This window comes from Peromyscus californicus, unplaced genomic scaffold (assembly GCF_007827085.1).
Source record: "Peromyscus californicus insignis strain IS unplaced genomic scaffold, ASM782708v3 Scaffold_15__1_contigs__length_86483966, whole genome shotgun sequence".
NCBI lineage: Eukaryota > Metazoa > Chordata > Mammalia > Rodentia > Cricetidae > Peromyscus > Peromyscus californicus.
Window position 1 is genome coordinate 24,215,716 of NW_026294447.1, and position 16,027 is coordinate 24,231,742.

At 42.8% G+C, this 16,027-nt stretch overlaps 2 non-coding genes across 2 annotated transcripts; both read right to left on the reverse strand.

Moving 5' to 3' along the window:
- Positions 1 to 1,331: 1,331 nt before the first annotated feature.
- On the reverse strand, positions 1,332 to 1,495 carry LOC128111376 (U1 spliceosomal RNA). The gene has a single exon (XR_008218619.1). It is a non-coding gene; the product is annotated as a U1 spliceosomal RNA (small nuclear RNA).
- A 7,188-nt stretch (positions 1,496 to 8,683) lies between these two features.
- On the reverse strand, positions 8,684 to 8,847 carry LOC128111382 (U1 spliceosomal RNA). Its single transcript, XR_008218625.1, has one exon. It is a non-coding gene; the product is annotated as a U1 spliceosomal RNA (small nuclear RNA).
- Positions 8,848 to 16,027: the final 7,180 nt, after the last annotated feature.

A 16,027-nucleotide genomic window follows, 5' to 3' on the forward strand; every position in this document is an offset into this window, starting at 1 on the left:
TTGGAAGCCTTATGCAGTATGAGATTAAGGTGCATGCACTTCACGGAAGTGTTCTACCGCTGGAACCATCCATCTGCTCAACCTGGTTTAGATATTTATGAGTTTGTGAATGCCACGTGTGTGCAGAGGCCAGCCAGGGGAGAGGTCTTCCGGTGCAGGAACTGCAAGGCTGGGTGGCAGTCATCCGACTTGAGGGATGACCTGGGACCCTCAGCGAGAGCAGAAGGTGCTGGATTTTAAGTTTATTATTAGAAAGGCCTTGGGCAGGCAGATGCACCCCAAATCTCAACAGCTGAGGATGAAACAGTTGGTGTTCTGAGTTTACTCGGGAAGATCGTTACGACGAGAATTACTCTAGGATGTAGTCAGGGTCTGAGGCAGCAGGGCAGTCCAGCCTCGATGGACTGAACCCCGAACAGCCACGCAGAAGCATCGTTATTGATAGGTACACAGAAGTTGTGTTTTAGAGTAAAACAAGTTCCTCTTACCAAAGCCCTTGGTCTGATCTACATGGTTCGTGAAGGAAAACCTCACAGCTACCCGTGCAACTTTAGTCCTCATGTGCACTGTTGGCAGTACTCAATAGCCCAAGACAGTCCAGGTTTGCCAGGACCTTACTGTGACGAAACTCACGCCACAGCTGTAAAGCTCCTTCTGAAAAACAACTCTATAAATCACAGAACACAACCACTGTTTTAAAGATCGATTTCAAGGTCTAAATACTTCCAGAAAACAGCTGTTTCATTCCAATATTTACCTTAGATTCAATGACTCTACTAGATTTCCACTACGGAAACAAAAATCTCTCCTCCTTCTTGGCGCGTCTCATAGTCCTCCATTGAACTCTGTACAATGGGGACCGGAAGTCTCCCCCAGAGTACTCTGCCTCTTCTCTCTGGGGCTGCCCGACCCGACTGCAGGGGCCCACTGTGCAGAGTGAATGGATGGATGGATGGATGGATGGATGGATGGGGGACAACATGGGTGCTGATGCTTGGAGAAAAGAGCTGACACGCCACAGTGAGGTCCTTCCTTGGCTCTAACAGAAAGTGGTTCTAGGACTCCAGGAGTACCGAAGTAGAGGCAAAGGAGCCTGCTGGACAAGAGTTGTGCCAGACAGGCAGTAGGTGACTGGTGACTACTTTCTAATGATGGCTCATGAAGTGTCAACTCGAGGAAAAAAGGACTGTGACCACACAATGTTGATTGTTGTGACATCAAAGCAGCAAAGATATTTGTGTTCTCAAAAAACACACACTAATGCACTTGCAACAGTAGGTAATAACAAAGAAAGCGGTCTCTTCGCGATCTTATTTTTGTAACGCAAATGTCAGGGGAGAGCGCGAACGCAGTCCCCCACTACCACAAATTATGCAGTCGAGTTTCCCGCATTTGGGGAAATCGCAGGGGTCAGCACATCCGGAGTGCAATGGATAAGCCTCGCCCTGGGAAAACCACCTTCGTGATCATGGTATCTCCCCTGCCAGGTAAGTATGAGTTGCCGCCACAGACCGCTCGCTCGCCTCACACACGCGCGCCCCTTTAACGCACGGTCACCGCCCTCGCCACACCGAATCGACGCCCACGCCCTCCACACCCGTCGCTGTCTTTCTGCCCCCACGGACAGCACACTCACCCACACGGGATCGTATCGCGCGCGACGCCGCCCTCCCAGCCTCCCGGACCGGCGACCACTGAACGCCGCCTCGTTTGCATAACCCCGCCCCACGTGTTTGGTTTTTTTTTTTTTTTTTTTTTTTTTTTTTTTTTTTGCCAAGCGACCGCGATGGCCCCTGGGACTCCCTGAACGTACTACTTAGCCTAGGAGGACCCTCAACTCTGATCCTGTCTGGGTGCCCGCGTCCACAGCTGGGGTCACGCACTCGGGGATTGTGCGGGCCACGCTTTCTCAGAGTACCCAGGACCACAAGTCCTCGCCCACCGTGGGCTGGGTCTTCCCTCATTCACCACCGATGAAGGAAATGCCCTTCGGGCTCTCCAGCCTTCAGCCCGATCTCGCGTCAAGCTGACAATCAACTGGCCAGCACAACCCCTTTAATCAATCCCAACGCTCCGGCGGTGCAGGAGCACCGTGAGTTCGAGGCCAGACGTCTGTGGTCTCCATCTCTAGTTCCAGGCCAGCCAGGGCTCCCCGGTGAGATCTCGTCTCAAAACCAACAAACAGGCAAACAAAAAACAAACACATAAACCAAACAGACAAGACATAGAAATGGAGTTGTGGGGCTGGAGAAACGACTCGGCGGCTTAGAACGCTGGCTGCTCTTGGGAAGACCGAGGCTCCAATGCCCGCACCCACGTGGCAGCTCACAGCCGTCTGCCAGCTCCAGTCCCAGGGGATCCGATCGACGGCCTCTTCTGACATGCCCAGGTCCTGGCACACAGGTGGTGTGTCACTCGTGAATACACACAAAAATAATTTTTAAAAACGGTCAAGAGAGTGACCAGGGTCGTGAACGTGGTTGACGTACATTGTGTGCGTGTGAAGACGTCACTAGTGAATGGAATTATTACGTATAGCTGCTGTGTGTGGATGGTTACCGATAGGCAAAGGATAACCCCAGCCAGCACTCAGGAGGCCGAGGCAGGCGGATCTCTGCGAGTTGGAGGCCTGGCTGGTCTACAGAGTGAGTTCTGGGACAGCCAGAGCTACAGAACAGGAACGAAGCACGAAGACTCGAGGGCCGGGTTGTGTGGAGGGAGCTCTGTGAGTTCTAGGCCAGCCACAGCTACACGGAGAGACCCTGTCTCAAAACAACAACACACAAAACTGCGACCTGGGCAGGGACATGTATATAGCTCAGTGAGAGAGGGCATGCCTAGCGTGTGAGATCAATCCTCAGCACTAACGGGTTAAATAAACAAAAAAACCCGCTAAATCCGAAAACCTGGGATTAGGCTTTTGGCCTGCAGCATATTTCCCCGGCTACGGGTGCTGCGACCCACCGGGTTATGCCTCTAAACCGAGGCACGGGGAGCCACACTTGCTGGGTTACCTGAGTTACTTGCTGTCAAAGTGAAAAACGAAGACAGCGCACCTAGGCTTCAACCTTGAAGTTGTGGCTTTTCACAAAAGGCTTGAAACTTCAACATCCCAGAATAGTTGACACTAGTGCTGAACTCAACTTTTGAAAGTACCCTGAGGCTGGAGAGATGGCTCAGAGGTTAAGAGCACGGGCTGCCCTTCCAGAGGTCCTGAGTTCAATTCCCAGCTCCCACATGGTGGCTCACAACCATCTGCAATGAGATCTGGTGCCCTCTTCTGACATTCAGACAGATGCTGTATACATAATAAATAAAATAAAGAAGAAAAGGAAAAAGAAAACAATTGAATCCCAGGTGCCACGTTGGCCCTAATTCTTTTAATCTTAATGTTGGGAGATGTGTTTACAGGTTTCAGAGTGCATCGTAGCTGAGACAAAGACTTAGAATGACCTCGGATTAAGATATTTTGATAATGGCTTTGAGGTTAGGGATCAAATACAAAGCAGTATAGTAAGTTTTGGTTTTGGCAATCACTGGGCAAGCTTTAGTGAAACACCATCATCACTTTCTATTTCAGAACATCGCTGTCTCAATCTCATACACACATGTAATGTATGGTGATTACATTCCACCTTTTTTTATGAACATAATATTTGTAATTGTAACCATTTTTAAGTTCACAATTCAGTGGCATGAATTACATTCAAGATATTAATTACACTCATCATATTCATTAATTACACTCATGATATTAATTATATTTGTTGTATTCATTAATTACATTCACAGTATTCATTCAATAACTTTATGATATTCATTAATTACATTAATTATATTGATTTATTACATTTATGATATTCTGTCCTGATACTACTGTCCATTTGGGGGGCTTTTCCATCACACAAAACAGAGATTCTGTACTTAGGAAATCATTGCTCTACATTCCTTTCTGCTCCATCTTGAGATAACGTCTGATCTTTCTATCTCTATGAATTTGCATATTCTATGTATTTCATGTAATATAATTCTATAGTATTGGTACCTTTTTTAAAATGTAAAAACATTTTATGTACAACTGCAGGAGAAATAATACACAGATAACTTGAACATAAAAACTGGTTATATTTAAAATCCCAGGGCTCTTTGAAACTGGAAAATATTTTCTCTGTAGAAAATAGTAAAAATGATAACATTTCCCAATAAGCCCTTTTAAGCCAAATAATAGCTGAATTATGCATATAAATATTGATTAGATTCTGGGATAGAGAAGAAACCTATCTTCATCTGTTTAGAGAGCTATGTTTTACTTAAGTTGTGTGAGTGAGATTCCTATTGAAAGGGAAAAATCAGTAGCCATCTTGAGAGATGCTTCCCCACCCTCCACCAAAGGTATTTGCTGACCAGCGTTTTTTGAATTGACCAAAAGTTGAACCTATGGGAAAGATAAGGCTGGAACAATAAATCTGTGTATCTTAGAGTTGACAAAACAAGATATAAAGAGTAATGGGCTCAACTGACCAGAAGTTGAGGAGTGTAGAACTGCAACAATAAATCTGAATGTGTCAACAAAAGCAGGACAAGGGAATACAAATTTATGTCTCTATAGATACCCTGAATCCTGTTAGCAACTAGTAACCTTATGCTTACCTTATCCCTAGCCCCCAAGATATGTAACATTCTGCCAAGACAAGGTAGGACAGTCCTTTAAAATTCCTGCTTCACAGGAGTCTATCAGATGGATGCCCCAACGTTGGAGAGGAACCTTGGTGACTGTCCAGGCAGCCAGCTGCTTCTGTCATTTCTATAATTTTGGCAGTTGATTGCTCTGCACTTCCTGTTTACTCAGGTAATAGTATATCCTTCTCAGGTCTCTGATGGAGTTGAAGACGATATACTTATAGTTACAGCTTTCCTTGTTATGGAGTACAGAAAAAACAACCTCACAAAACAGGTATAAAGTGTATAAGGTTGAGAGACATGAATGCTTAAGTTATTTATCAAAGAAAATGGTTTAAGGTCTAAAAAGGTAATTTTAGGCTGGTAATACAAGTTTTTGACTCACCAAGATAGGATACATAATGAGATATTTTCTCTAAATTTGCCAAATACAGATAGACTGGACATTGTAAATGTCATTCTTACCTGATAATTGTTCTTATTGTATATAGTTTTACTCTGTTGGAGTTAAAAACCTTTCCTTTTTATTTAGACAGAAAGGAAATGTTGTGAGATATTTATACACCCTGTGAAGATATATTGCTATGATTGGTTTAATAAAGAGCTGAATGGCCAATAGCTAGGCAGGAGGTATAGGCGGGACTGCCGGGCAGAGAGAGAAAGGAAGTAGGAGATGATAGACACCAAGGAGACATGAAAGGAGTCAGACATGCAGAATGAAAAAGAAGCTATAAGGCAGAATGTAGATTACTATAAATTGGTCAATTTAAGTTATAAGAGCTAGTGGGACAAGCCTAAGCTAAGACCATGTCATTATTTGTGAGCTGGCGGGATACAACAAAGCATGCTACACTCTTCCAGAGATGCCGGGTTCAATTCCCAGCACCCACTCCCACCTGGTACCCACCTGGTGGCTCACAATCATCTGTAACTCCAGTACCCGATGTGCCTACACTTCTCCTCTGGCCTCTGGGGGCACTTTGACAAGGTGGTGCACAGACATCCATGCAGGCAAAACATCCACACACGTGAAATGGTGCAGTTTCTTTTTTCCAAGACAGGGTTTCTCTGTGTAACAACAGCTCTGGCTGTCCTGAACTTGCTCTGTAGACCAGATTGGCCTCAAACTCACAGAAATCCATCTGCCTTTGTCTCTCTAGTATTCAGATTAAAGCCGTGTGCCACCACTGTCTGGCCCACAATACGGTATTTATAACAATACTTTTTTGAGACAGGGTTTCTCTGTGTATATTTGGTGCCTATCCTAGATCTAGCTCTGCAGACCAGGCTGGCCTCGAACTCACAGAGATCCACTTGGCTCTGCCTCCCGAGTGCTGGGATTAAAGGCATGTGCCACCAAAACAATATTTTTAAGAAGAGATTTATTTATAAGCTGGGCCATGGTGGTACAAGCCTTTTATCCCAGCACTTGGGAGGCAGAGAGAGGTGGATCTCTGAGTTCGAAGCCAGCCGGCTGTACGGAGCAAGTTAAAGGCCAGCTGGGTCTACAAAGCAAGTTCCAGGACAGCCAGGGCAACACAGAGAAACCTTGTCTGGAAAAAAATGAACAAAAGTGAGAGGGATAGGGGGAGAGTGACTTTAATTTTATGTGTATAAGTGTTTTGCTTGTGTGTATGTCTGTGTATCACATGTGTATAGTGCCCAGTGGAGGACAGAAGAGGACATCAGATCCCCCAGGTTCCCTAGAACTGGAGTTACACACAGTTGTGAATTGTCATGTGGGTGCTCTGGAAGAGCAGCCAGTGCTCTTAACTGCTGGGCCATCTCTCCAGCCCCCATCCCTGCCCTTGTATGTGGTGTGTGTGTGTGTGTGTGTGTGTGTGTGTGTGTGTGTGTGTGTGTGTGTGTGATTTCACTTTCTGTGCCCATGACAACGATTTCCATACATATTCCCAATCCATTTTCACTCCCAGGATACAGGCACCGTTTGGGCCCCAAAATGCAGTGCTCCAATACAACTGTACTGTATCTTCTGCCCGGTGAGGACACCAAGTAGTGACTTGGACCTAGAAGAGGGCCTTCACAGATACGACCACGCTATCCCCCTGATAGACTTCCAGACCCTAGAAGTGTTTTGATTCTGCAGAAAACCGGACACTAGAAGCTTGAACCAAAGAGATCTCTGACCTAGAGGCCTGAGCTCCTCAAGAACAAAGGTGCCGCCCCGGCAAAGGACTAGAGTGTGTGTGTGGACCGGTTTAATGGTGCTCAGCCAGTCCCCGGGGTGGCCATGCTCCACCGCATCTTTAAAGGAGCGACAGCCACAGAACCTACCCTGAAAAAGAGAGTACTTACTCCCTTTCCTGGAATCGTTTCTACCAGCTTTGGGGAGGGAATTTGAGACAGGGTGTCTCGTCGCTCCGTCACCCAGGCTGGCCCAGAACTACACTAATTCAGAGCGACCACGCCTGGCTGAGAAGTTTGGAAGCCTTATGCAGTATGAGATTAAGGTGCATGCACTTCACGGAAGTGTTCTACCGCCGGAACCATCCATCTGCTCAACCTGGTTTAGATATTTATGAGTTTGTGAATGCCACGTGTGTGCAGAGGCCAGCCAGGGGGAGAGGTCTTCCGGTGCAGGAACTGCAAGGCTGGGTGGCAGTCATCCGACTTGAGGGATGGACCTGGGACCCTCAGCGAGAGCAGAAGGTGCTGGATTTTAAGTTTATTATTAGAAAGGCCTTGGGCAGGCAGATGCACCCCGAATCTCAACAGCTGAGGATGAAACAGTTGGTGTTCTGAGTTAACTCGGGAAGATCATAAGACGAGAATTACTCTAGGATGTAGTCAGGGTCTGAGGCAGCAGAGCAGTCCAGCCTCGATGGACTGAACCCCGAACAGCCACGCAGAAGCATCGTTATTGATAGGTACACAGAAGTTGTGTTTTAGAGTAAAACAAGTTCCTCTTACCAAAGACCTTGGTCTGATCTACATGGTTCGTGAAGGAAAACCTCACAGCTACCCGTGCAACTTTAGTCCTCATGTGCACTGTTGGCAGTACTCAATAGCCCAAGACAGTCCAGGTTTGCCAGGACCTTACTGTGACGAAACTCACGCCAAAGCTGTAAAGCTCCTTCTGAAAAACAACTCTATAAATCACAGAACACAACCACTGTTTTTTTTTTTTTTTAAAGATTTATTTATTTATTATGTATACAGCATGTATGACAGCAGTCCAGAAGAGGGCACCAGATCTCATTACAGATGGTTGTGAACCACCAAGTGGGTGCTGGGAATTGAACTCAGGACCTCTGGAAGAGCAGTCGGTGCTTTTAACCTCTGAGCCATCACTCCAGCCCACAACCACTGTTTTAAAGATCGATTTCTTCAAGGTCTAAATACTTCCAGAAAACAGCTGTTTCATTCCAATATTTACCTTAGATTCAATGACTCTACTAGATTTCCACTACGGAAACAAAAATCTCTCCTCCTTCCGGCGCGTCTCATAGTCCTCCATTGAAGTCTGTCCAATGGGGACCGGAAGTCTCCCCCAGAGTACTCTGCCTCTTCTCTCTGGGGCTGCCCGACCCGACTGCAGGGGCCCACTGTGCAGAGTGAATGGATGGATGGATGGATGGATGGATGGATGGATGGATGGATGGATGGATGGATGCGGGGGTAACGAGGGTGCTGGTGCTTGGAGGAAAGAGCTGACTCGGCGAGGTCCTTGGCTCTAACAGAAGGTGGTTCTCGAACACCAGGAGATCAGAACCGGAAAAGGAGCCTGTTGGAGACGTTTTGCCACATCCTAGAGACTGCTTCCCAGTCACGACTCCCAAGTCTCACTCTTCTAGGAACAACTCTGCGCTGGGACCACACAACGTGCGTGGTTGTGAACTCTATAGGGGGTAAGAGAACTAGTCTAGTGTCCCACGTAAGAAACATAAACACATTAATACAAACAAGAGTACTTGCATAATGTAAGTTCAGAGCACAGAGCAGAGCCTAAGCAAGAGGTTGATCTTTCATGGAACACAAATGTCAGGGGAGAGTGCGAACGCAGTCCCTCACTACCACAAATTATGCAGTCGAGTTTCCCGCATTTGGGGAAATCGCAGGGGTCAGCACATCCGGAGTGCAATGGATAAGCCTCGCCCTGGGAAAACCACCTTCGTGATCATGGTATCTCCCCTGCCAGGTAAGTATGAGTTGCCGCCACAGCCCGCTCGATCGCCTCACACACGCGCGCCTCTTTAACGCACGGTCACCGCCCTCGCCACACCGAAGCGACGCCCACGCCCTCCACACCCGTCGCTGTCTTCTCGCGCCCACGGACAGCACACTCACCCACACGGGATCGTATCGTGCGCGACGCCGCCCTCCCAGCCCCCCGGACCGGCAACCACTGCGCGCCGCCTCGTTTGCATAGCCCCGCCCCACGTGCTTTTTTTTTTTTTTTTTTTTTTTTTTTTTTTTGCCTTGCGACCGCGATGGCCCCTGGGACTCCCTTGTAGCGAGCACATACCCCAGTTATGGGGGAGGAATAATCACTCTTGATTCAGACTTGGTATAACACTCATTTATTCACACAGTAAGATTGCAAGCAATATTCATCCTGTCTTACAAATGGAAGCAGGAGTACCTCTCCGGGTATACAGGTCCGGACTCGCCACGTCTGTTCCTCTGGATCTTGGGTCAGCCTTCCTCAGGTCAGCCACGTCTGCACTGGGGACAGGATCTCACGTCTCTGGCAGAGGAGAGTCGTCTCGCGCGAGGGCCTGACGAGCTCTGTTGGTCGGGTCTGAGGCTTCATCTTTTATATTCTTTCCTGGCTAGGTTTCTAGTCTTATCCCTACTTCCACACATAGCTTATAGCTTATCACTACTCCATTTGTGGTTTACTTACATCATTCTATTGCTTATCACTCCTGACCAGGGTTGTTCACCCTAGGCCTTACATGTGTTCCTTACATTCCATCCCCTGATGCCTGAAATGTCTTCAACATAAAAGGCATCACATGAGGTCGCAGCCTGGGGATTTACAATATATTATCCTAATTTGTTAATCCTAGCATTCTTATCCTTCTCATTCTGGGTGGTTTATTTTTATGTTTTTTCTCTATATATGCATTATATAACTTCAACCAAGTGCTATAAGCTGCAAATTCTTTTAACACATCTATAACAAAATCTCTACACAATATTCTAGTACATATGCTTTGTAAATACATTGGTTCTCCTGTTTCCCACTGTGGGTCATTCAGGAAATCTTTATCAATGCTTATTATTGCTTCATCAGGATTATGTTTTAGCCATGTTCTATATGTTTCATATATTCTGTGATTACCGCGGCCCACATATGCTGCAGCTAAAGCTGCGCTTATATGTAGGGCTGCATCCATGTTATTTCTGTGTATTTTGTACATTCCATTCACTTTATATACACTAGATTGTATGGTTCCATAATGTCTCATGTATCCATCTCCAATTAATCTCATATCATGTATACCTCCTTCTATTGTCAAGTGGAACGTTAAGTGCATCAAGAGCATTGGGAGGTTGTCTACCTCACCTGGTTCTGATAGGTAGAACATTGCATATTTATGGGTGCAGTATTTGCATCCCTGTATCTTTCCTGCCATAGATAATATACCTATTCTATAGAAAATATCAGACAATGGTTCTATATATTTTTGGTATGTGGTATATAGTAAATTACTCATTCCATTTTTACTAAGTAAATCGAAGCGTCTGCCTGACGGATTCCAAAGTGGGTTTCCTGTTACTTGATTCCTGTAAGACATCTTAAGCATGGAGTTATTATCAAGCATTTGATTTTTTCAGACAAACATAAAGCAATACTTATCCCTAAAATTACTAAAAACCAAAAGGTTGCTAACTTTATCCAGTGCCACCATGTGTAAATTGGTGTACATATTAGATCTAATCTGACTAATCTGCCTAAATAATCCCAAAAGCTGCATTTCTGCATCTGTTTCGCCCAGTCCTTATGTATGTATGTATTTGTTCTTAACAGATTCACTAGATTGTGCGTTTGTGCTTGTGATGTATGTATGGCTGCATCTTGTTCTTTAATTTTGTTATGTATGGATTCTAGTTGTTTCTGATTGAAATCTGCAATGTGTTGTAACTCCATTGCTTGTTTTACAAATGTTTGGTGATGTTCTAATTCTGTTGGGTCATTAAATAAGTGTGAGCCATCAAAATAATGTTTTTCTTCTAGTGTTAATGTGGTCACTCTTTGTTTGGTTATGTTTTTACCATCATAATTAGTGAAATTCATTTGTAGGATGCTACAGTTGTGTACCATATAGCATCCTGATTCTGTAATATTGAATGTTGTGATATCATCATTCATTGTGGTTTCATTAAGATTTATGCAGCTAACTAAAGTAGGTAAATATTTAGCACATATCAAGAAAGTGTAATCTCCCGTATCTTCTAGTGACTGTGTGATAGTAGTTACTGCCAATTGACTAGTTTCAAGTGTGCTTTCTGGTAGATGTGGATAAACGTATGTATTTGCTCCTAATGATATGGAGTCTTCTAATGGTATGTACACTGGTGTGTCATTCATATTGGTCCATAAGTAATGGTCTATGGGTACTAAGTATTGGTGGTTCCATTCTGATACTCCTGTTCTTTCAGTATATAGCTGTGGTATCGCCTTGGAATGATATGCTGAAAATGAATTTTGTAAGAAGATCTGTACTAAATGTATATTGCATAATCCAGCTGTGCATGAGCTTTCATATTCAGGGTTTAGTATACTTTGATATTCTCTTGTTCTTCTCCCTAACCCTGTGCTAAATAAACTATTTAATTCATTATTCATATTACTGACTTGAGTTCGATACATTTGACACATCATCATGTTATGGTTAGTATTAAAAAGTTTTGCTTGATAGGAGAATTGTTCCTTATAAAGGTCTTGTGACATTTTTATCTCGCCTTGCATAGTTTGTATTAGTGTATGCATGCCATCTATAGAATTTGATATAGCTGCTAAAGCTTCTGCTGTTTTCTTATTTACTTCTTGTATGTGGTATATTTCTGCCTTTATTGGTTCTATCATTGCTGCTGATACTCCTCCACCCATTATTCCACCTAAAATTGCTCCTGCCATAAAGGCTGCTACTGCCATTGCTTGTAGTGGTTTTCTTCCTACTCTTGTTGGTGATGAGTAGTCTAAATCAAATCTAAAATTCACATCACTACAATATTCTATAGGTGGTTTCAGTGCTGTCAAATCTATTGTAATTTCAATTTTTCTAATCCTAGGGTATAAAACTAATTTAGCTGGACTTTTTAGGTCTGGTATAATAGCTGGTGCCTTGACTACTGTTGGGATTCCTTCTGGTGGTATTAGGTATCCTTTTGGAAAATGAGCTGTATATAATCCAATATTTTCTTTATTTGGTCTGGTCATATTTCCTCTAAATATAATTAATGGTGTGTTGGAATGTTCGCTGAGAAAATCCTTATTTCTTGATATCGGGAGATAATATATTTTATCCCAATATTGTGTATGTGATTTCATTGATCCTCTAGGTTTGTGTGCTACCCATTCAGCCTTATTCCATTCTTTATATTGTGGATTTGGCATTAACATGTAGAAATAATATGGGAGATTATGGTGCTGTAATTCAATTACTCTATCCATTTCATAATCCAAAGTTTGCCAAAAACTCCCTGATCTAGTTATCCCATTTTTATAATGTACCATTAGGTCATCTGGATCCATAACCTTATTGATTCTCATAGCCTTTGTCATTTGTACATATGGTGGGATATATTCTACCTCCCTTATACCTGTGAAATTGTATGCCTTTTGTTCAATTGCCCTATTAAATATGAAAACATTTTTTGCTGCTACTTCATCTGTGGTAACATTGGCACTGACTTCCCAGGGTATGGGCATGTCCAGTAAGTCTTTAGATTCATGAAACCAGCAAATTGATATCTTACTGCCACCTAGCATGTTATGTATTTTATGTTTTGGTTCATGTATCATGCCTATGGTTAATATTGGTGTGCTGTCAAATTTTACTAGTGACATATGTTTGTTTATTATGGTAATTTTACCATATATATTCAAATTTATTATTGTGGTTGCTTTATTTGTGGTACAGTTAGTCCGTACCGCTGTATTATTTGTTTCGGTAAAGCATGATAATTTGTTTCTCAAGCTTGTGGCACCTTGTGTTAGTGATTTTGCTAAGGTTAGGTTAAAAAATCCCAAATTACTTGCTTGCGTAAAATATGTTGGATATGACTGTTGGTCATCATTAAATCTCATTATTGCCTGGACCTGTTTAGTAGCTGTTATATTTGCAGTACTGTCCACAAAAATTCCTAGCCATGGTATTTTCTGGCCTATTATATCTGTGATTGCTATTAAATCTTGTACTGACCTTGATGTTCTTCCAGTAAATAAAGGTCCTACATGTAGGTCCACTATAGTCTTTGTATTGTTGTTTTGTCTAATGTTTGTATTTGCTTCGGATATATTTATACATGCATATGCAAAAGAGTGTTTTTCCCTGTGTAATGTGGAATTTACTGTAAGTATGCAGATGTGTGTTATGGTGTCTGTGTTGCAATCATATTTAGGTTTCATTGTGTGTCTCATTGAAGCCCAAGGTTGTTGTATAATATCTGTAAGTATGATTGGGAATCTCCAATGTTCTACTCCTAATTGCAATATTTTTGTCCAGTCATCCCATTTCCATTCCTTTCCTTTTACTGATGGGTTATCTGTGCTATATGATACAGAGAAGTTACCATAGAATGGTAAATTGGGATAGTCTGCTACGCATAACCAGTTAGTATTATTTTGTCCTGGTACATCTAGCTTATGTTTTTTAATGTATCTCCATAAGTTATTGGGACATCTATTTCCCCAGGGTTTGGGTAATGGTATTATTCCAGATACTACTGGCCATGGTTTTACCATTTCACCATCATTGCATACTGTCCAATTCATAGGGTTGCATGGGTTTATAGGTGTTGTAGTTACTTTAGGTGTTGTACTAGTAGGGTAATCACCATCATAATAGTCATCATTGTAGTTATACACTTGCTCTTCCCACCTTTCTGATGTCTTATTATACAGCATACCTATCTCCTCCATTTGTTGTGCTATTACTGGTGCGAAATATTGTCTCACAAAGGAGCTATTCATGCCTAGTTCGCAGTCAAATTCTGGTTCTGTCTCTATTCCCATTGTATTGGTCCTATAGTGTGAGTTTACCCTTAATATGTTTGTTCTGATATGTGAATTCTTTGTCCAATACATGTTGTATATGGCTGCGTGATTGGTAATGTTGGTCCACAATTCATTGTAATGGCATTTTAACGGGTTCTGCTCATGTATGTTGGTGTTAACATCATCCCCTGATTCTAACATATATTCTTTGTTTGGATGGTATATGCTAAGTGCCATTCTATATTGATCGCAACCCTTATACCAGGCATATGTTAAACATGCTGCATATTTTTGCCAAAAACTATGTGTTTTTCCTATGTAATGTGTAAATCTTCTCTCTGCTGACCAATATAGCGGTAATTTGCCTTCTAGATCATAAATTGTTGGTGTAGCAATGGTATTCTGTTTCCTAGTGCCCACTTGTATAACATGTGGTGTGGTGGTGGGTCTGTTTGTTGTGGGTGTGCTGTCCAATAGGGCTGGCATTGGTATGCTGTTATTGCCATCACATCTGCTAACCTGAGACAGAAAAATGAGCACACAAAGGCTCCAATAGCGTGTCTTGCTTGCCTTTAGTGTGCACATCACCTTTGCTATTCTTATTGCCTCCTGTGCAGATAGTGTATCCAGCATACCGTGAAGTTGGCTGTTCTGGATGCTGCAGAAGCGTATCCAGGATTGGTATTGTTGACTATACTGTGTGAGTAGCTTCTTTGGTAAATGATGTTACAGAAGGGAAAAACAAATTCTAAGATTGGCAGTACTATGTATACTGCAATGGCTATTAGTCAAATCGTCAGGAGGGTTGCCCTTATGAATATCACCTCCCTGACACACCTATATGCTATATCCTCCAGCCTGGCTAATTTCAAGTCCTTTTTACCTTGAGTTATCCACACGTTGTTTCCTGTTCCTGGTGCTTTTATTTCTGCTGGGGATAATTTGTTATTCTTCCGGTTCCTGTACAAGCAATTAGGATTCCTTATTACTTCTCTATCTATAACTGTAGGATAATCTATTGTGTGTTGTTTTTGTATAGCTTCTTCTATTGGTGACTTCCTATTTATTCTGGGTCTGGTATTCAATTCATAAGTTGCTATTTTTATTGCTAATGACAGTGGTATTCCCTTATGCATCTCTAGCTGTTTTTTAATCATTCCGTTCCATCTTTCTATTGCTCCGGCTGCTGTCGGTGTATAAGCTCTATGGAAGTCCCATTGAATGTTTAAGTTTCTAGCCATTCTTTGTGTTTTGGCTCCTGTGAAATGAGTTCCTTGGTCTGATTGTATTATATCAGGTGTTCCATATGCTGCACACCATCCCCAGACTGTAAGTATCGTTGTGTTTTGGTCTGGGTGTGTACTTTCTCAGGCCATCCCGAGACCTGTCGTTATGTCTACTAGGGTGCAGCAATATTTTCCCTTGAAGCTGTTTAACGGTCCTATGAAGTCTATTTGTAGGATTCTATTAAAATCCATTCGGTGTCCTATTATCCCTTGGTAATTGTGTGTTAATCTTTTTTTTTTTTTTTTTTTTTTTTTTTTTTTTTTTTTTAAATTTATTTATTTATTATGTATACAGTGTTCTGTCTGCATGTATCCCTACACACCAGAAGAGGGAACCAGTCTCATTACAGATGGTTGTGAGCCACCATGTGGTTGCTGGGAATTGAACTCAGGACCTCTGGAAGAGCAGCCAGTGCTCTTAACCTCTGAGCCATCTCTCCAGCCCCGTGTGTTAATCTTGTAATAGCCTTTGGGCAATTGTTGCAACTATTGATTGCTTTCCTTATTGTCTGCCATGTTATCTTAAGATTTCTTTTATCGAACCAAGTTTTTAGTGCATGTGTACCTATATGTCCTAACTGCTCATGGATTTTCAGTATCTCTTCTGTACTTATAGGTATGTCCTTAGTTGATGGTCTTACCTGTATCCATTCTCTCTGTATTTTACCTTTTCCTGTTTCTGGATTAATGTTTGCCTTCCATGTACCTTTTAACTTTATACTTAACGCTGAAGCTAGTTTGTCTACTACTTCATTGTTTTTACTTGTCTCATCCTGTTTCTTGGTATGTGCATCTACATGGTATACTATGATTTTGATTAGTCTGCTTGCTGCATCCAATTCCTGCCATGCTGCCTTTGACCATATGTCTT